Source organism: Bos grunniens, chromosome 19 (genome assembly GCF_055505025.1).
Source record: "Bos grunniens cultivar Pamir isolate PY7600 chromosome 19, Bosgru_T2T1.0, whole genome shotgun sequence".
In the NCBI taxonomy this organism is placed as follows: Eukaryota; Metazoa; Chordata; class Mammalia; order Artiodactyla; family Bovidae; genus Bos; species Bos grunniens.
This window is the reverse complement of record NC_141183.1, coordinates 13,978,594-13,997,866: the sequence shown is the minus strand read 5'-3', so window position 1 is coordinate 13,997,866 and position 19,273 is coordinate 13,978,594. Positions and strand designations below refer to the sequence as shown.

Below are 19,273 nucleotides of genomic sequence, written 5' to 3'. Positions count from 1 at the left end.
TGAACAACCTTGTTTTCATACTCCTCTCTCTATTGGGTACAGCTTTCATTACCCTCCCCTTGAATATAGGCTGGATTCAGTGACTCACTACTACTGAATGGAGTAGGTCCCAGGGACAGCTTTCTAGAATTTACAATGACTTCTGGCAGATCTTAGAGATCAATGAGATATCTTGACACAATATCCAAATGCATCACACACCTGGGTGTGGCTGGCAGATGGCTTTGTTGCACAGATAGCATAGCATTCACCCTGAGTGACATTAATCTGCAGAGCAAATCTGGCTGGGGCACAGGCAAAGCAAACCTTATAACATGCCTCAAGTGACAGGTTGGTGTAGCAAAAGAACAATAGCTGGTTCTCAAATTCAGAATTTTTTTAACAGGCATTCACTTACTGACCACAACCATTTCAAAAGCCTTGGTGACAACATCCATTAAATTAATACCCCAGTCACTCTGCAGCAGAGTAAATATGAAACAGGTACAACTAAAACCTCTCCCACCAGTCCACACCTCCCTCCCCCATCTTGTATCTGGAAATCTGAGGTCAAGGGAAAAAACTGGATGCCTCAGAGTTCTTTTCAGCTAAAATGCAAACAAGAGCAGGTTCAAGAAGCAATCAAATGAACCTTAGCACAAGAATGCCAGCTTGTTATTTTGCAAACAGTAGGGTCAAAGCCCTGTTAATAGGAGGAAAATTATTGGGGGCAGAAAATTAATATTCACTGCTGAGTCCTATTTGCCATGAGTTGACTCTGGAAGCAAGCATTTGAAAGATGGATCAGGATGAAAGCATTATCATCTCCCATTCTACCAACACCAGGGGCCACCACTCCTCCCAGAGCCAGAGAACCCCCAGTGGGGTCCAACTAAAGCCACAGCTACCAGAAGGCACAGGCATCTGATTCGTCTTTCTGGTGTCCAGGAGTAGGTTTTTCAAGGGAGCAGGCTGAGGACACTGTATTTGGAAGGTCAAAGGGGTGCTTTGAAGAGGGACACTTGGAAGAGTGGTGAATTGTGTTAAAGAGTACGAGTAAGAAAAGGCGGATGCCTGGCCCTATTCTCTGCTGAGTAAGGCCAGAGCGCCCTACATATGTGCCTCTACCGGGTAAGGGTTGCTCTAAGTGCTGACTGCTAATGGGTCCCATCTGGTCCCCTAGTCTGTAAAACCTCCTTTGGGCTACAGGAGTATCTCCACCTGGAAGGTTATACCTACCCTGAGGGAGGCCCAGAACCAATCAATGGCTGACCTGGGAGAGGGGAGCAAAAAGCTGACCAATGGGCAGCTGGCAATGGGAGACAGAGCTCCTCAACAACCCAGCTAAAACTCACCTTTTCCCCACTGCCCCGCCACTCTGTGCAGGGCTTAGTTGCTCAGTCATGTCTAGCTCTTTGCAATCCCATGGACTGAAACCCGCCAGGCTCTCATTCCATGGGGATTCTCCAGGCAAGAATACTGAAATGGGCTGCCTTGCCCTCCTCCAGGGAATCTTCCCAACCAAGAGATCAAACCCAGGTTTCCGGTATTGCAGATGGATTCTTTACTGTCTGAGCCACCAGGGAAGCCCCACCCTGCCACTCTGCCCAGCCCCAATCCCTAGGCCAACACATCATCTCCATGCAAATCCCTTGACTTCTAAAGAACCTGACCCAAGATACTGGGAATTAAGCTTCCTTGAAGTTTTGGGGCGGGGGAGAGGTTTGGTAGATCCTGGGAAGAGAATTTCCAGTTCAAGGGCTCCAGCTCTCCCTTGAGGACAACTAGGCAGAGACGACTAAGACCCAAGCCCACTGATGCCCCAAACACTAGAGAGAAAGCTTGTGTCCTGGTGCTTCCTTATTGCAACTGGACAAAGGCTATCAGGAGGAGATGCATCCCCCATATCTGGGTGACAGAGCCATGTCCTAAAAAGATCCTACAACAAAAGGCTGATTTTGCTAGTTACTGGACACCATGTACCCAAGCTGGGAAAAACTAAATACTGGCAAATCCAATCTCACAGATCACTTATAAGGCAAAAAAGAGTTATGTCAGCTATCAAGTCTTTTTCAACAAGGTATTTAAAATGAGATTTCGCACTGGTGCTAGAATCGCAGCACAGATGATCTTTCCTTAGTGTTTTCCAAGGCTGTTTTCTCTTTACAGGATCAGCAGGCAACTTTCCTTTACATATACATACACTCCCTCCTGTCTTCCCTCCTTCACCTTTCTTCCTGCCCTGTGCTCCTCTTGGGGCTTCCTAGGATTACCTCCCCAGTTCTCATCTTAGGGCTGACCTCTGGGGGCCACTCTAGACAGTGTACATCCAGCAATGTAAAATCTTAAAATCTTAATTGGTTCCAGAGCTCATATTCTAAGTGAACAGCCCAAGAATGTAACCTAACTAGTTGTAACTTGTAAAGTACTTGATTCTTGGGCAAAGTAGTTAAAAGCCAGAGAGTTGTAAAGAGTGGTCTGAAACAACCTAAGAATTTTTTACAACTCATAACAATGTGCTTCTTTGGTGCAATTTTAAATTAGCTTTTAAAATTAGCTTTCATAAATCTTGCCTGCTCCATTATATTTCAGATGTTGAATTTAGGACAGTGTTCAAAGATTTTTATGGGGCCAGTTCATGGTTCTAATTCCAATTTACCATTAATCCTTTACTGACTTTGTTTTGGAGTTCTCCAGCATATGGGTCCTTAAGGACTAAAGAAACCAATGGTTTAATCAAAGAGAAAATGTTCTGTTTCCTCCATTTAGAAATTCATTGAAATAAAGATGAAGTCCATCCTGAACAGCAGGACGTTCTGAGAAAGCCATCAGTCTAAATGCCTTTATGAATAACTATTATGTTAGAAACTCAAAAGATCTTACATCTCAGCCAGATGAATAATCACGCCACTAGGGAACACAGGGAAGAAAATTAATATAATGCGGGTCTACACATTTTTTTTCTCTGCTTGTCTGAACACATGAAATATCTCTTCACTTTTACTACCAAATACATATTCAGGTAGCTTCCTTGCTATCAGTGATGCTTCTCAACTCTAAGTTAAGGACTTCTGGAGGCTGAATTTGCTTCCTCTGACCTCCAAAGCACTATGAGCATGCATGTGTGCTAAGTCGCTTCAGTTATGTCAGACTGTGCGACCCTATGGACAGTAGCTTGCCAGGTTCCTCCGTCCATGGGATTCTCCAAGCAAAAATATTGGAGTGGGTTGTCACACCCTCCTCCAGGGGATCTTCCTGACCCAGGGGTCAAACCTGCGTCTCTTACGTCTCCTGTATTGGCAGGTGTGTTGTGTGTTCTTTACCACTAGCACCATCTGGGAAGCCCCCAAAGCACTCTATAAAGTACAAAATTATTATAGGATGAATACAACAACATCCTGCTTAACTTGTAAGAACTGATGGTATGGGCTCAGGGAAAGCTGAATTGATATTGCCATAATTCAGGAAATACATGCCACAAATTCAATTAAGAAAGTGATTAAACAGTATTGTAACCAAGTATTGAAAAAAAAAAACAAAATTAACCCAAATCCAGCTTTCAGTTCTCTCTCTCTACCTGTTAATCAGAGGTACAAAGAGAAAAATAGACGAGTGTTCATCTCTTTAGCTACTATAAACTGTCACTTGCTATGCAAAGGCATTTATAAGTCCAAATTACTATCGTCTTAAAAAACACAAATGCTAAATACAAGTAGTATATTACGTTATATATGTGTGTTTGTGTGTATATATATATATATATATAACTACAATCTATGTATTTGACTATAATTATTCAGTGACAGGGAAGCCTGGCGTGCTGTAGTCCGTGGGGTCACAAAGAGTCCGACCCGACTAAGTGACTGAACTGAACCGACAGATTAGGTGATCCAACTAGTGTTTTTTTCCCTGTAACATGCTATTTAGAATACACTATTACATCATGTAAATAATTTCCCTGGCTCCACCCCAATTGCATAAAAGCAGTCAATGGCAACCCACTCCAGTATTCATACCGGAAAAATCCCATGGACAGAGGAGCCTGGCAGGCTACAGTCCAAAGCGTTGCAGAGTCGGACACAACTGAGCAACTAAAGCACAGCACAAGCACAGTAGTCTCTTTTCCAGCACAATGTGGGTTTGGAAAGTGCCTGCTATGTGGTGTTCTTGTCCACATCACCACATTTAAGCATGCAACAGAAAAAAAGGAAAAAGCAAAATTGTAACTAAGCTCCCTCCTCCCAACTCATAATCAACAAAACACTTTCTTGTGAAAGGACCAAACACATGAACTTCAACGATGAGAGCTGACAACAACACAGTGATCTTTAAATTCAAGCAGTACACTGTGAAAGCGCATGGAATGTTACCCAGTGAGAAGTGGAAGAGAAACTCCCCAGGGACAGCGATGGGCAGGAAATCCAAGGACCAGGTTGAGTGTTGACTGTGTAACTGACTAGTTCTGTGATGATGAGCAAGTTATAACATACTTTGTGGCTTCATATTTTTCATCTACAGCTAAAACACTTGATTAAATGGTCTAAGGTCCATGCCAGTTCAAAATTCTAAGATTTTTAAGGCTATTTCTTTAATACCTGCTGCTGCTGCTGCTGCTAAGCCACTTCAGTCGTGTCCGACTCTGTGCGACTCCATAGACGGCAGCCCGCCAGGCTGCCCCGTCCCTCTTCAATACCTAGGCATGGCTAAGACTCCACGACACTGATCCTGACGCCCAAGGCTGCACTGTGGTTGCTGGAGAGATTTTGCTTGTCACTCTCCAACACAATGGGATAGGTTTGGAGAAAAACAGGAAAGACATGTCCTGAATGACATGTGTGTGGTCCCCTTAAGTGAAAAAAATTACCTATTTTATGTGTTCCCAAAGGGTATGGAGTATCTTTCTTCTAAGACAGACCAGACTAACTCAGGCACTGCCCTGATAGCTGCATACTATCCTGTGTTATTCTACTGACATCTCTTATCTATTTGACTCAAGTAGGAAAATTTTAGAAGCGTTTTCAAAATGAGAATACAGACTATGTTTTACTTCTAATTTGAGTAATTTGAGGTATCCATGGGATTTGCTCTTATACACACAGTTTTAGGCAAGAGAATGAAAGAGTTCCAAGCCCTAGAACACAAATAAAGGCTAACCCCTGCAGCAGGGTGCTGAGGCTGGAAAATACCCTGGCACCTTAAACTCCTTACTCACCTCTAACAAACAATGGCAATCCAGAGGCTGACAGAGAAAGTATGGAAAATCAACAAGTACTAACTTTGACAGACAATTCTGGGGGCAGAATACCTGCCACAGGTAATAAATCACTTAATTTAGGTTTATCTTTTTAGCAGTGCACAGTGGATTATACCCATACATCACTTTGGCCTCTCTTTTCTGCCCTGTTGACAAAGGACAAATTGAGAAGGATGGTGGGAAAACTGGGAGAAAAAAGGGAGGAAAACAGAAGAGCTCTGTCCCTTGGCCTGTACAGTCTAAGAAATAATGATGATGATGATGGCCATGTGCAGTGCCACTGTTTTCTAAGTATCAGCTCCATCTGTAAAATCTTACAGCACTTTCTGGATGTACCAATGAAGTGACTACGGGTTGGAAAATAAAGTTAGCTTTCTTCCCAAATCCCTTGGCACACACTATATATCTACAGTCTCAACAGGATCACAAGCACTTGGCTTTTCTAACAATGGGTGAGTTTATGGGTTTCACCAATGATACTGTTTAGAAACTGGTATCCTGAGAAGCACTGCAGCACAGAACTGAATATGGTAACGGGGACTTTCTGGTGCAGCGTTACGGTGGCAAATTAAGACAATGTAAAAAAAAAAATTTCTCACTACAAATATTTAAGAACTGGGTAAAATATGAAAAAGGAAAAAGCCAAGTGAGAGCATATGAGTGGATTCTGAGACTGCTTTGGTAACTTACAGACTTGCATTTTAAAACCCAAGTGGATAAAGGAGTAAAACCGTGAGCTGCCATGAGGCAGAGAGTTGAAACTAAAACCCTTTAGGAGAGGCAGGATCCTCAACGGTGGCTTCCTCAATGAAGACTGGGGGAAAGCTCACCCCCTAGGAAAGGGATCCAACAGGACAAGCCTGTGTGTCCCTGAACTCTGAGTGAAAAAGAAAAACCAAAAAACCCCTCTCCTCTGAAATACAGATATCCAGACCTGAGCCTTGAACAAAATAATCCAGAAAGTTCCAAACTAAAAAATTAGCAGAAACATTGGCCCCAAACCAGGGATATTCCTGAGAGCTTTAGAATAAGTGATGTAAATTGTTCTGGAGGGGCTCTGTTATCAGGCCACATGAGATTCCCACACAGAAAAAGTAATCCCCACTCAAGATCAGTTTATAAGAAAAATGTAAAATTACAGTATACCATAAGCAGAAAACAGCAACCACAACAAACAAAATTGTTAGAATGCCAGAACTTGGGACCATAAAACTCAAATCTGAAAAAGAGAATACAAAATACAAAATAAGTATGTCTAAAACTATAAAAGACATAAAAGTAGGGAATAAGACCCTGGAGGGAAAAATATGAAGAACATTCAGATGTAAAAATAAGCCAAACAGAGCTTCTAGAAATAAATATTATAATCACTGAAAGTAAAGTCAACAGATTAGGTTAAACAGATTAGACACAACTAAAGAGAAAATTAAGTAAAATGGAAGACAGATTTGAGGAAATTGCCAAGGTGGATCACAGAAATAAAAGAGGCATGAAAGAATAGCTTGATTCCAAAAGCATTTAATGCAAGATTCAGATGATGCAAATAGACTGTGTCAGTTTGGACCCTCTAATAAGCAGATGCCAAGAAAAAATGTTGGGAAGAGAGGGATAGGCAAAGAGAAGCCTCAGACCATGATGCAGGGGGGACCTGTGAAAGGAAAGGGAGAAAGAAGGAGTGCTGGATAGGATGAGACACAGAGTAAAGCTCAGTTCTAAGAAAATTCTGGTCATGCAGCGGAGAGACCTTGAGCCAAAGTCATGCATTAGAAGAGTCCTACATCCTGACGAAATGGGCCAGCACTAGTACCCACGTCTTACTAAGCCAGCAACTGGGAACAGCCCGGAGCAAGTGTGGCTTTTGAGTAAATCTTGAGACAGGGCATCTGGGGTCTCTCAACTATGCTTCACAAAGCAGAAGACCTGGAAGGCATATTTTCATGGTTGCCAAAATGAAGGGGAGCAATATTTTAAGAGATAATAGTTAAGGATTTTACAGAATTGTAAAAGCCATATATCCTCCATGTAGAGAATAATAGCAAGTTCCGAGCAGAATAAATCAAAGCAAATCTACACATGCGATAGTTAAATGGTAGAATATCAAAGGCTATAAAATGCCAAAAACAAGGAGCAATTTGAACTAAATGAAAAGAAAAGAAATTGGTAGTAGGTAGGATAATTGGAGTTAATTTCAGACTGCTTTCTAAGAACACAAATTTAAGGATAACAAATCCAGCAGAAGGAAAACGGGAGGAATTGATAAAACTCAATTCAGTAAGAGATAGGAAAGGAGAAAAAGAAAGCAAAGGAAAACTATGGGAAATAGAGAACATGAAGTAAGAGAAATAATTTAAAATATCTACAGTTACTATAAATGCAAACAGATTAAAATAGCTGGTTAAAATTTAGCCACATGCTATTTATAAGAGGTTCTTATAAATAAAAACCTCTTACTTACTTTACCACTAAGTAAAACCAATTACTGGTTCTTACACAAGACTTACGGATCTCATCAATGAGATGAGATCCTATTCTCATGTGTAAAATGGTATGATAATGACAGACTTATTTTTGAGTCTATAATACACTTTTCTTAAAATAACACAAAGAAGTGAAATGAAAATGTTAATTACTCAGTCATGTCTGACTCTTTGCAACCCCATGGACTGTAGTCCACTGTAGCCCCCAGGGCTCCTCTGTCCATGGAATTCTCCAGGCAAGAATACTGGAGTAGGTTACCATTCCCTTCTCCAGGGAATCTTCCCAACACAGGGATTGAACCTAGGTCTCTTGCATTGCAGGCAGATTGTTTACCATCTGAGCCACCAGCAACACAGCAAAAATGTTAACATTTGTGTAATCTTTCTGGTGGGTACATAGGTGCAAGTTTCATTATTGTCTGTATATTTTAATCTATTTGAATTGTTTCAAAAATAAGTGTTGGCAGTCCAGTGGCTCCCACTGCAGGAGGCATAGGTTCAAGTGCTGCTGGGGGAACTAAAATTCTGCATGCCATGCAGCATGGCCAAAAAAGAAAAAAAAATTTAACTGTTTAAATCTATTAAGTCCAATAATCAAGTAAAAATATAAGACCACAGTAAATGACAATGTTCTTATACACCATTTGGGAGGGTATGAACTATACACCTTTCCTAGAAAACAATTTAAAAATGTAGATACTCTTTAGCCCAGTGATTCTTGTAATTTATCCCAAGGAATTAATCAGAGGTGTGTACAAAACATGTATGTATTAGTTTATAACTGAGTTACACGTAATGGTGAAAAATTCAAACAACTTTAATGTTGTTGGGAACTGCTTCCCTAAACTGTAATGCATCTGTATAACAGAATAGGATGCAATCATTAAAATTCAGGTTAAGGTTATAAAAGATTGCTAATGACAAGTATATATTAATAAGTGAAAAAAGAAACAAAGCATTAGGCACAGAATGAGCTTGTTTTAATTAAAAAAAACAGATGTGTATATACGTAAACAGACAAAGGACCACCAGGGAAGCACTTCTGGATGGTAGAGATTCTGAATGACTGTTTTCTTTGTGCTTTCCTCTGTTTTCCAAATCGTCTGCAGTGAGCAGACGGTGCTCTGCAGTTAGTGGGGAGTTGGGGGGAGGGAGCAATCATTATTTCTAAAGTAAGTGGCAATAATTCCAGTTTTTACTCTAATGCAGGGATCCACAAACTATATCCTGCAGGCCAAATCCAGCCTGCCACCCTGCCTGTGAGTTAAGAATGGTTTTACATTTTTAAATCCTTGAAAAAAATCAAAAGCAGAATAATATTTATAATTTGTCATTCTAATATTTGTATTCAATCTATACAACAACACTGTGAAGTTGGTACTATAGCCTGTTTTATAGATCAAAGAACAGAAGCTCCAAGATTGGTCAGGTAAGTAGTCAAAGATCTCATAGTTACCAAGTCTGCGGAAATTCAAACCCAAGGAGTCTTACCCCAGACTTTACCTAACCTGCTCCCTCCATGTGAAAAATCCTCCACCACTGTGAGGGCAGATCTGCATGGGTGAATCTCAGGGTGGAAGAGCACAGTGTTTCAGTGAAGCTTCGTTTGAGAATGGGCCCTGCTTCTACCATGATAATGTGCTGTGCTCAGTTGCTTCCTTCGTGTCCAACTCTTTGTGATGCTATGGACTGTAGCCCGCCAGGCTCCTCTGTCCATGGGATTCTCCAGGCAAGAATACTGGAGTGGGTTGCCATGCTCTCCTCCAGGGGATCTTCCTGACCCTGGGATTGAATTCACATCTCATATCTCTTGCACTGGCAGGCGGGGGTTCTTTACCACTAATGCCACCTGGAAAGCTCATGATGACAGGAAACACAAACTCTGAACTTCAATTAACCAAAATGTCATCCTCCTCAAAAGAATTCCAGGGCAAAAAAAAGAATTCAAGCACTTCTCTGGTGGCCGAATGTTAAAAAAACGCCTGCCAATGCAGGGTACACGGGTTTAATCCCTGATCCAGGAAGATCCCACATGCTATGGAGCAGCTACGCCCATGCACCACAACTACTGAGCCCGCACTCCTAGAGCCTGCGCTCTGCAACGAGAGAAGCCACCACAGGAAGAAGCCTGCTTACTGCAAGACAGAGGAGCCCCCGCTCACCACAACTGGAGAAAACCCCCATGCAGCAGTGAAGACCCACCACAGACAAAACATTACATAAACTACAAAAATTTTTTTCCATTTTTTCATAACTAGACCTGCATTACAGAAAATTGTACCCTTTCATTATTATTATTGTTTTCAATTTCATCAATAAAAAGTTGTGGAAGTTTATTCAGTCTCATTATGTAAGGGCATGGCAACCCACTCCAGTATTCCTGCCTGGAGAATCCCCATGGACAGAGGGGCCTGGGGGGCTACAGTCCACGGGGTCACAAAGAGTTGGACATGACTGAGCAACTAAGCACACACACACCTGGAACCACAGAGTAACCAAGAACCCTAATGGTTCTCTCTTTCAAGCTATTCTACAGCTCCTTCTACTGCTATGTCTCTCTCTCTATATTTATCCATTACCTCCCATCAAAGGGTGCACTAAAAAAGAAAGTAAAACTTAGTCCAGTCAAGGTTATTGCTTCTAGCAAAAATTTGTTCAAGGGAAGAGATTGACTTTTATGTCATTTCTGAAGTTAACTTATCTGAGTTTTTTTGTTACCAAAATAACTGAGAATTTGGCCCATCCTGGGTTTGTTCATTCATTCACTTAACAAACCTTAGCATAGCTTACAGATCAGAAGATACATATCAATACAACAAAACACATTTTATAATAGAAAGCAGTTTTAAATGACTATAGGAAATACAAATTAAAACCACAGTGAGACATCACCACACCCATTAAAGTATCTATAATCAAAAGGACAGATAGTACTAAGCATCAGCAAGGATGTGGAGAAAGCAAAACCCTCATACAGTGCTAGTTAGAACATAAAACATAAAATGCAACGGTAACTTTGGAAAATGGCCCAGAAGTTTCTTTGCAAAGTTAAACATAATGACTGAAAAATTCAACTCCTAAGTATCTACCCAAGAGGAATGGAAACAGGCATCCATACCAAGATGGGTAAACAGATGATCAGAGCAGTATTTTCATAATAGTTCCAAACTGGAAAGAACTCAAATGTCCATCAACTGGTAACTGGATAAACAAAACGCGGTTTATCACTTGGATAAATGGAACACAATGGAACACTACTTAGCAATAAAAAAGGACCAACTGTGATACACTCAACAACATGGATGAACTCAAAAACAGCATGCTGAGGGAGAGAAGCAAGTCTCAAAAGACTGTATACTGTACGCTTTTAAAAGGCATTTCTAGAAAAGACAAACTATAGAGACAGAAGCAAATCAGTGGTTACCCAGGATTGGGGTGAGAGCAAGGATTATCTATAAACAGGCAAAAGGGAACTTTGCAGGGTGATGCAAAGTTCTACAACTGAATTGCGGTTGTGATTGCAAACATGTATGGATTTACCAAAATTCATCAGTACACTTATGGGTGGACTTATGGCATGCAAATGAGGCTTCAATAAAGCCATTTAAAACAAAACCACAGGAGCAAAGGGGCAGCTATCTGCTTGAACTGGAAAAAAATGTAGGAAAGCTTCAGAAGAGAGAAATTTTGAGGTAATATTCTGATAATGGACATTTAACTGAAACAGGGATTTAACAGTATGCAGAGGCTGGAACTGGATGGTATGAAAACTTAAGTAGGATTTAGAGAAAGAAAAGAAAGAGGTGATACTAAAAGTTAGGCTAAACTTAGGTAAGTGAGAAAATAGAAAGGTGGTAAGAAGTTCGTACTTCGTCTCACAGGTCACGGGAAGTCATTAAGAAATTTCAGGTCGGGGGTGAGTGACTTATCACATCTGAGTTTTAGAAGGAACTGAAGGAAATGTAAAAGGGAAGAAAGCAACAGGCAATGTCCAGGTTAAAGACATAGAACCAACTACTTAGTTTCCAATGAGGTACTGGGAAAGAAGACAATTTCTAGGTGTCACTAAAACAAATAAGGATGAGTGCTGAGTGCTCAGTCGCTTCAGTCGTGTCCAACTCTTTGTGACCCCATGGATTGTAGCTCACCAGGCTCCTCTGTCCATGAGATTCTCCAGGCAAGAATACTGGAGTGGGTTGCCATGCTCTCCTCCAGGGGATCTTGCCAACCCAGGGATCAAACCTGTGTCTAGGTGCATCTCCTGCATTACAAGTGAAATCTTTACCACTGAACCACCAGAGAAGCCCATGATAGGAGCAAAAGCAGGTTTGGGGGAAAGAGATGACATAAATATTGTCTTAGGTTGATTGTGTGATGCTGTCAAGATATTCAAGTACAAATATCCAGCATACAAACATGCAGAAATGGAAAGACTGGAAGTGATGCTGTGGCTTGGAGAAACCTTAGCAAAGAAATAGTCACAGAAACCAGTGAACTAAGATTCCTACGGACTCAGACAAACAGCAAGAAGTTATGGCTCAAAATCAAAAAGGCTAATTACAGAGAACTCCTTGGTGGTCCAGTGGTTAGGACTCTCACCTTTGGCAGCCTGGGTTTGATACCTGGTGGGGGAACTACGATCCTCACAAGTCTGAGAGCCAAAAAAAGGCTAATTATAGCGTCTACTCTGTCCTCCTTACAAAGACATTAAGAAAATGCTTTTCCTTCTCCTGTTATTTTTTTTTAAGGGTTAGAAACATTTATTTGTCAAAATATCTTTTAGGAATATGGAAAGAGTGGAGTAAAACAAGGCTAAGTTTCAGCTAACGCTGTACCACAACCATAGGTCAGACATAACACAACAACCCAAATCCCAATGGTCCTAGTAATTTCAGAAGATTGGCTTCAATGTTAGAGTCCAGAGCTAACAGAGCAAAGTAAAAGGTTGCTTGCCCTCTCACAGCCATTTTAAAAGGAAAGGAGAGGAGTTCCCTTGTGGTCCCCTTGGTTAGGACTAGGTAGTTCCCAGTGGTTAGGACTCTGCTTTCACTGCTGGGGGTCAGGTTCCATCCCTGGTCAGGGAACTAAGGATTCCTGCACGCCATGCGCAGGAGCTGAATGAAAAAAAATTTTTTTCATTTCAAATTTTAAATAAATAAAAATAAAGGGAAACTGACATGTTGCAGGTAGACAAGGAGGAGAGTTCAACTCCTAAGGAGAGTAAGATGAGAGGGATTCCACTGCACAGGAAAAAAGGGATGGCCAGTGTCATCCTTACCTAGGGCAGCTCAGTGGCTGAGAATATACAGAACGGATCAAAAGGCTATAGAGACTAGTATCAGGAGGAAAGAAAAGTCAACTTAGAAAAATTAAATTAAGAAAGAAAAGATAGTTGGTCACAGACCCCTTTTTTTAACCTAAACATGAAGGAATGGAACCATCTCAGCAAAAGGGGCCTTATGGAATAAGTTCTCCTACAGGACTGCAGCCCGAAGGCTGTCTGCCATTGTCCTACCTCCAGTTTGTAAAGGGCTGAGTACCACTCCTCGGTCCACATCCTGCTCCGGCTCATACCGGGCCACGTCATACAAAAAATTCCCCGCAGCTGGTGAAGCCTGAGACAGCGCACCCTCCGGCCCATTACAAAGCCCTCTCCAGCTGTGGGAGCACAGCTGCGGCAGGAACGGGGGAGGTGGGCATCCTGTCCCTTTCATAATAGAATCTAGTGATGGCAGTGGCAACAGTCATAGCACCTGAGGTGGCAGCTGGGTTTGAGTTTGGCTATTGGGGGGTGGGGGTGGGGGTCTGTCCGGGAATCAACAGGAGAGAAGGGACTTCCCCGCTGGTCCAGTTGTTACGATCCTGCACTCCCACTGCAGGGGACACAGGTTCGATCCCTGGAGAAGCAACTAAGATCTGGCATGCGGTGCAGTCCAAACAAAAAACCCTGGAGTTGAGGTGACTGGTCACAGCTGTGCTCTGGTCTTGAGGCACATGGGACACGTAGCTGTACAAGGAAGCTGCTGCCGCCATTGCCTCCTGAAAGCGGGCTCCATATGGGCTTAGCCTAGTCAGTAGCCGAGTGCTCCCAATGCATCCTCCTCATACATGGATTCCCTATAGCCCAATGGGGTCCGCTCCATATTTCTCATTGTACTACTCAGTAAAGTCGGCCATGATATCCCTTTGATCTCTTTTGACCAGTGCTCCTCTTTTCCACAACCGATAGCAGCCACCCTTCTCCCACATCAGGGGCGGTTGGAAGCTGGCTCGTGTACAACGCCACGCACATTCATTTGCCTTCAAACTCTGTGAGTCAAGGTCCTCTGCCCGTTCCACATGTAGGAAGGCATAATCTTTCACGACGTCACATTTCATTCCACCACTGGACCATACTCCTCAAACTTGACCCGAAGCTCTCATTTGGTACAAACAGGACATACGATGCCTGTTTGCAGCTTGGTGACGCTTTGTTCCTATTCTTGCCGGCTTCCTCATTAATGTTCACTCCCTGCAGCTTTACTGGGGCAGGTTGCATATGGCACACTCAGCTGCATCTTTTTCTTTATGTCCACAAAGAGGGTTTTGTTTGGTTGCTGTAGTTTTGTTGTTTTGGCAGGGCTTGCGGGATCTAACGGAGAAGGCAATGGCAACCCACTCCAGTACTCTTGCCTGGAAAATCCCATGGATGGAGGAGCCTGGTAGGCTGCAGTCCATGGGGTCGCGAAGAGTCGGATACGACTGAGCGACTTCACTTTCACTTTTCACTTTCATGCATTGGAGAAGGAAATGGCAACCCACTCCAGTGTTCTTGCCTGGAGAATCCCAGGGACGGGGGAGCCTCATGGGCTACCGTCTATGGGGTCGCACAGAGCTGAACAGGACTGAAGCGACTTAGCAGCAGCAGCAGCAGCCGGATCTAAGTTCCCTGACCAGGGATGGAACCCGGCCCGTGACAGTTTGCTGGCCCTCACTGTCGGCGCAAGCGCAGCGCCCTTTCTAACCACAGGACCCACCGCCAGCGCATTCCCAAAGACATAGTACTTAATGATGTCACATTCTAGCACCTTCCCATGCTGCTCAAAGAGTGAATGGATCTCTTGCTCTTCCTCCCAGAGCAGGTTTCCGATGAACAGCGTTACCACCCTGACAAGAGCCTCACGAATGCAGCAGTGGCGGCGGTTCCTTCGTCAGAGAAAACTCTACAAAATGGCGCCCTGCCCTCGAGCCTCGGTGGTGTGACGTGAACGTCTTATGCGCCAACTCACGTATGCGCATGCGCCAGTCCGCACTGGCGCCCCTCACCCTTGCAGGAGCCGTGTTGCTGTTCTTCAGTTGACACCCAGCTGACCGCCAACCGATTTTTGCAGTTAGAGATCACAAAACGAACAAAGCCAAAGATGATGCCCCAACTGAGGACAGATATATAGATTGGAGAGCAGAATGCTGAACATATCAGAGGCAATCTGGACCATATAGAATCTGCTATCTAGAAAGCAACGTGCATGCTTTAGTTGTTTCTGAAACTCTCTTACTGTGACTATGAGTACTAATCTGCTCTTTCAAGTTAAGGGTAGGTGGTTCAATCCATCTATTGCACTAAGCTCATCTACACCAACCAAATGCACATCAGTTCTACTGTCTTGTCAATATATTGTGCAGGTTGGTACCTTGGAGATCTACTTGAACTTCCCAATGCTCCCAAATGGCTAACACATGGAGAGGACAAAAAATTTCACAGATTGTTGAATACAGGGTACTAGGAAATACAGACAAAAGAACAGTAGGCTAAATGCTAGAAGATCCAGATTCTATATTCTTCCACCATGGACAAGTTAATTATATTCTTTTTTATGTACAGGTGGGAATAGGATGCACAAATCAAATTTTGAAAATGTGTTTCATAATACATGGTAATACTGCTTGAAAGTTAGTCAGTACCACACACAACCTCCTGTCTATTTAGGGGGCAAAGGAGTTAAAGTTGTGCTCTATTATTTTAGGAGAGAGGTGTCTTTGATGATAAAACTTGAAAATAATTTACAAGAAGTCATGCCTAGAGGTGGACTACTGTAATATATATAACAGATTCTCCTTCTACACATGACCTTTAATTCTGTTCACATATATCTCTAGCCTTTTGGGTAAGAGAATTTAGAACATGGCCTAGAGGACTTCATTCCTCAGGCCCCCACCCACAGTGGATGTGGCCCTTCTCCAGCACTGAGTCACCCTCTTCCCCATGCCTTCTGCTTGGGTGGCAGCCCACCAAGCCTGAAACCCAGTTTCATGGTCTGTCTTCCTGGCCAGACAAAAAGTTCTCTGCATGCAGGGTAGAGCTCATTTGTCCCTGTCTTCTCAGCACATGGCATCATGTAGGGTTCAAAAAATGATCCCCAAGTGAACGAATAGCAGGAAATTAGGAGAAAAGATGCCAAATGGCACATATTAAAAATAATTTTTATACTATCCTATTTTTTAAAGTAAAAATTGTATACACTTGGGAATTCCCTGGCACCAATGGACAGGACTCTGTGCTTCCACTGTAGGGACCCAGGTTCAACCCCTGGTTAGGGAATTCATATCTCACACATATACACACACACACACTTAGGGTGTATGAGGTGATGCTTTGGGATACATATACACAGTGAAATGATTACTACAGTCAAGCTCATTAACATATTTCCTCTTGTGGTTACCTTTTTGTGTTTGTGTGTGATGAAAGGAAAAATTAAATTTTAAAAGGCTCCTGTGCATTAAGCCACAGATAAGTGGATACACAGCATGTGGTACCTACCTACAATGAAATATTATTCAGCCTTCTAAAGGAAGGAAATTCTGACAGATGCTACCACATGGATGAAACTAGGAAGCATTACGCTTGGTGAAATAATCCAGACAAATTATTCCACTTATACAAGTAGCTTGAATAGTCAAATTCTAGAAACAGAAAACAGAACGGTGGTGTGAGGGGATATGGGGTGTTAGTGTTTAAGGGGTACAGAGCTTCTGTTTGGGTTGACAAAAAAGTCCTGGAGATGAGTAGTGGTGATGGTTACACAGCATTATGAACGTACTTAATGCCACTGAACTATACACTTAAAAAAGGTTAAAATGTAGATTTTATGACACATCGGAGAAGGCGATGGCACCCCACTCCAGTACTCTTGCCTGGAAAATCCCATGGTCGCTAAGAGTCAGACACAACTGAGCAACTTCCCTTTCACTTTTCACTTTCATGCATTGGAGACGGAAATGGCAACCCACTCCAGTGTTCCTGCCTGGAGAATCCCAGGGACAGGGGAGCCTGGTGGGCTGCCGTCTATGGGGTCGCACAGAGTCAGACACGACTGAAGTGACTTAGCGGCATGACACATATAACCACAGTATTTTTAAGACTCCTATGCAGTATTCTAAGGAAGGATACAGGACTGTGGCCTCTGGCCATTTTTAGATGGCTATTTCTTCATAAGTTGCATTCTTAAATATCTAATTGATAGCAAAGGGAAGAAAACACATTAGGCATTCACACACCTCAGTGTCCAAAGGTCCAAAGTCATTAATCTGGAAAACTACCACAAAACTCGTGAAACTGATTCAAAATTTACTTCTAAACCATGAGAGCAAAAAAAGAAGTTGATTTTAATTCGGTTTTCTGGGCATGCAAGTGTTGTCTTGGTTGACTTGTTATTTTAATTGTTGGTAATCACTGGCTACCAGTAACAACCTCACTGCCAGAAAGATAAACATTTAAGCAATTAAAACATTCAAAACCAGAACTAGCAGAGAAAAAAAGTTTATGTTTCTAACACTTTCCTTTTAGCATCAATTGTGATTCATGTATCAAAAGACTAACCTTTTAAAAGGAGATGAATTGGCTTGCATATTTGACTATTTTGGTAACCAGCTGCATAGAAAACTATTTTATCATCCCCCTTTCCCCACCCCCAGACAGAGAAATTTGTTGAGCTTGAGATTTCTAGATTATAATACTAAAGTTCTTGATGTTAGATGTCCTGTCAAGGTAAAAACAGGAAGATTTTTTCCTTTGATATCTGTCAAGAAAATATAAAGGTATAGTTATTACTTTCTTTAAAAAGTTCTTTTCCCTTTAAAGAAAAGTGTGTTTATTCCAATCGTGGTTTAACAAATAATCACATGTCCTCAGCAAGCCTTCAAAATGAGTGATCAGAATGTAAGAAGCTGACAGACTCCAAATTAAATCGACACTACCTAATCTAAGGCGTCAAAAGGTGTGTATCAGCATCGTCCAAATCAAGTCTTTGGGGGTCACTTTTAACTTCTTCCAAACACCAAGTCTTTCCAAAATCAAACATGGCGGCGGAGAAAAGGCAAGAGAAGGGGCTTTGCTATGTCAATGTGGACATTCCTTAGGAGGTCAGTGCAAATCGAAGAAATACAATCAAATGGTTTTAATTGTGTGGGTGACAAGGCACAGGTGACAGGTGGGAAAGAGCGAAGAGATAAAAGTGTTAAGCGCTTAAAAGAGGTGATGCACCCACCTTTGCAGTTCAGTAAACACAGACTAATGGTAATTTTTGTCTTTGGGTGGTGAGACAGGACTGCACCAGAAGATCTTATCCCTTGGGAAGGATGAGAATCACAGAGTCACAAAAAAGGGCAGAATGACCCCGCGGCTCTAGACAGATCCAGTGGAAGGGAGAAACAGAGGTAACATGAAGATGTGAGTAAAGCATGCAGGAAGCACCTACAAAGGGCAGCTTCCTGGGTCCTGGAGAAGCCTGGTACCCTCTTACACAAGTTGGGGTAGCCGCCCTCCCCATACTGGAAGCATCTGGTTCTGGAAGAGAAAATGACTTCAATCTGGGTGGAAGAACCACAGACAGACACATAGTCAGGGACACACAAAGACCAAGGTGATAAAAAGAAAATACCCAGGTTAAGCCCATAAATCATTTTCAATAAGCCTTTCCAGAAAAACATTGTGGTGAGACAGTAAGTCCTGAGGATGTGACATACTGGCATGGAGAGTGTGGGTAACAATATGCTATTGTATTTGAAAGTTGCTAAGACAGTAGATCTTAAAAGTTCTCATAAGAAAAACAAAAACAAACCTAAAAAACCAAAAATAGCCATGTATTTTCAGATCCCAGGTGAAAATTTCAGAAAATAGACACCTTCAAAAAAAAAATGAGACTTCTCTCTGTGGTTTTGAAGACAGAGTTTCACATCCACTACTCCAAAGACCCAGAAAGACTTACTGTGCTGGGCAACTGGGGTGTGCAAGCTTTGAGACTTACACAAATAATCAAGTCTCCTTTAGAGATCCTGAAGTATCTTTTTAAGAGATTCTATGCTTCTATTTCTCCCAGTTTTTTTTTTTTTTTTTTTAATCTTAATCGGAAACGAACTTTTCTTTACCAAAGACTCCAATTCTGTGTGATATCCTGCTTAAGCTTGCTCATTTTTTCTCTATTCTATTTTTTGGAACTCGGAAGAATTTCCTCCTTCTCTAAGCTGAAAAGCCTCCAGAAAAGGGGTTGGTTGTGCCCTAGTTTTAGAAGGTGATGAAAAGGCA

The 19,273-nt window shown here is 42.2% G+C and overlaps 1 protein-coding gene and 1 pseudogene across 2 annotated transcripts in view; both read right to left on the bottom strand.

Moving 5' to 3' along the window:
* The window catches only part of PITPNC1 (phosphatidylinositol transfer protein cytoplasmic 1), a 274,714-nt gene that overhangs the window by 207,351 nt on the left and 48,090 nt on the right, over positions 1-19,273 (bottom strand). The gene's annotated exons all lie outside the window — the stretch shown is intronic.
* LOC147351332 (RNA-binding protein 4B-like) lies at positions 13,475-15,590 on the bottom strand (annotated as a pseudogene). Its single transcript, XR_015147403.1, has one exon. The product of XR_015147403.1 is annotated as an RNA-binding protein 4B-like (transcript).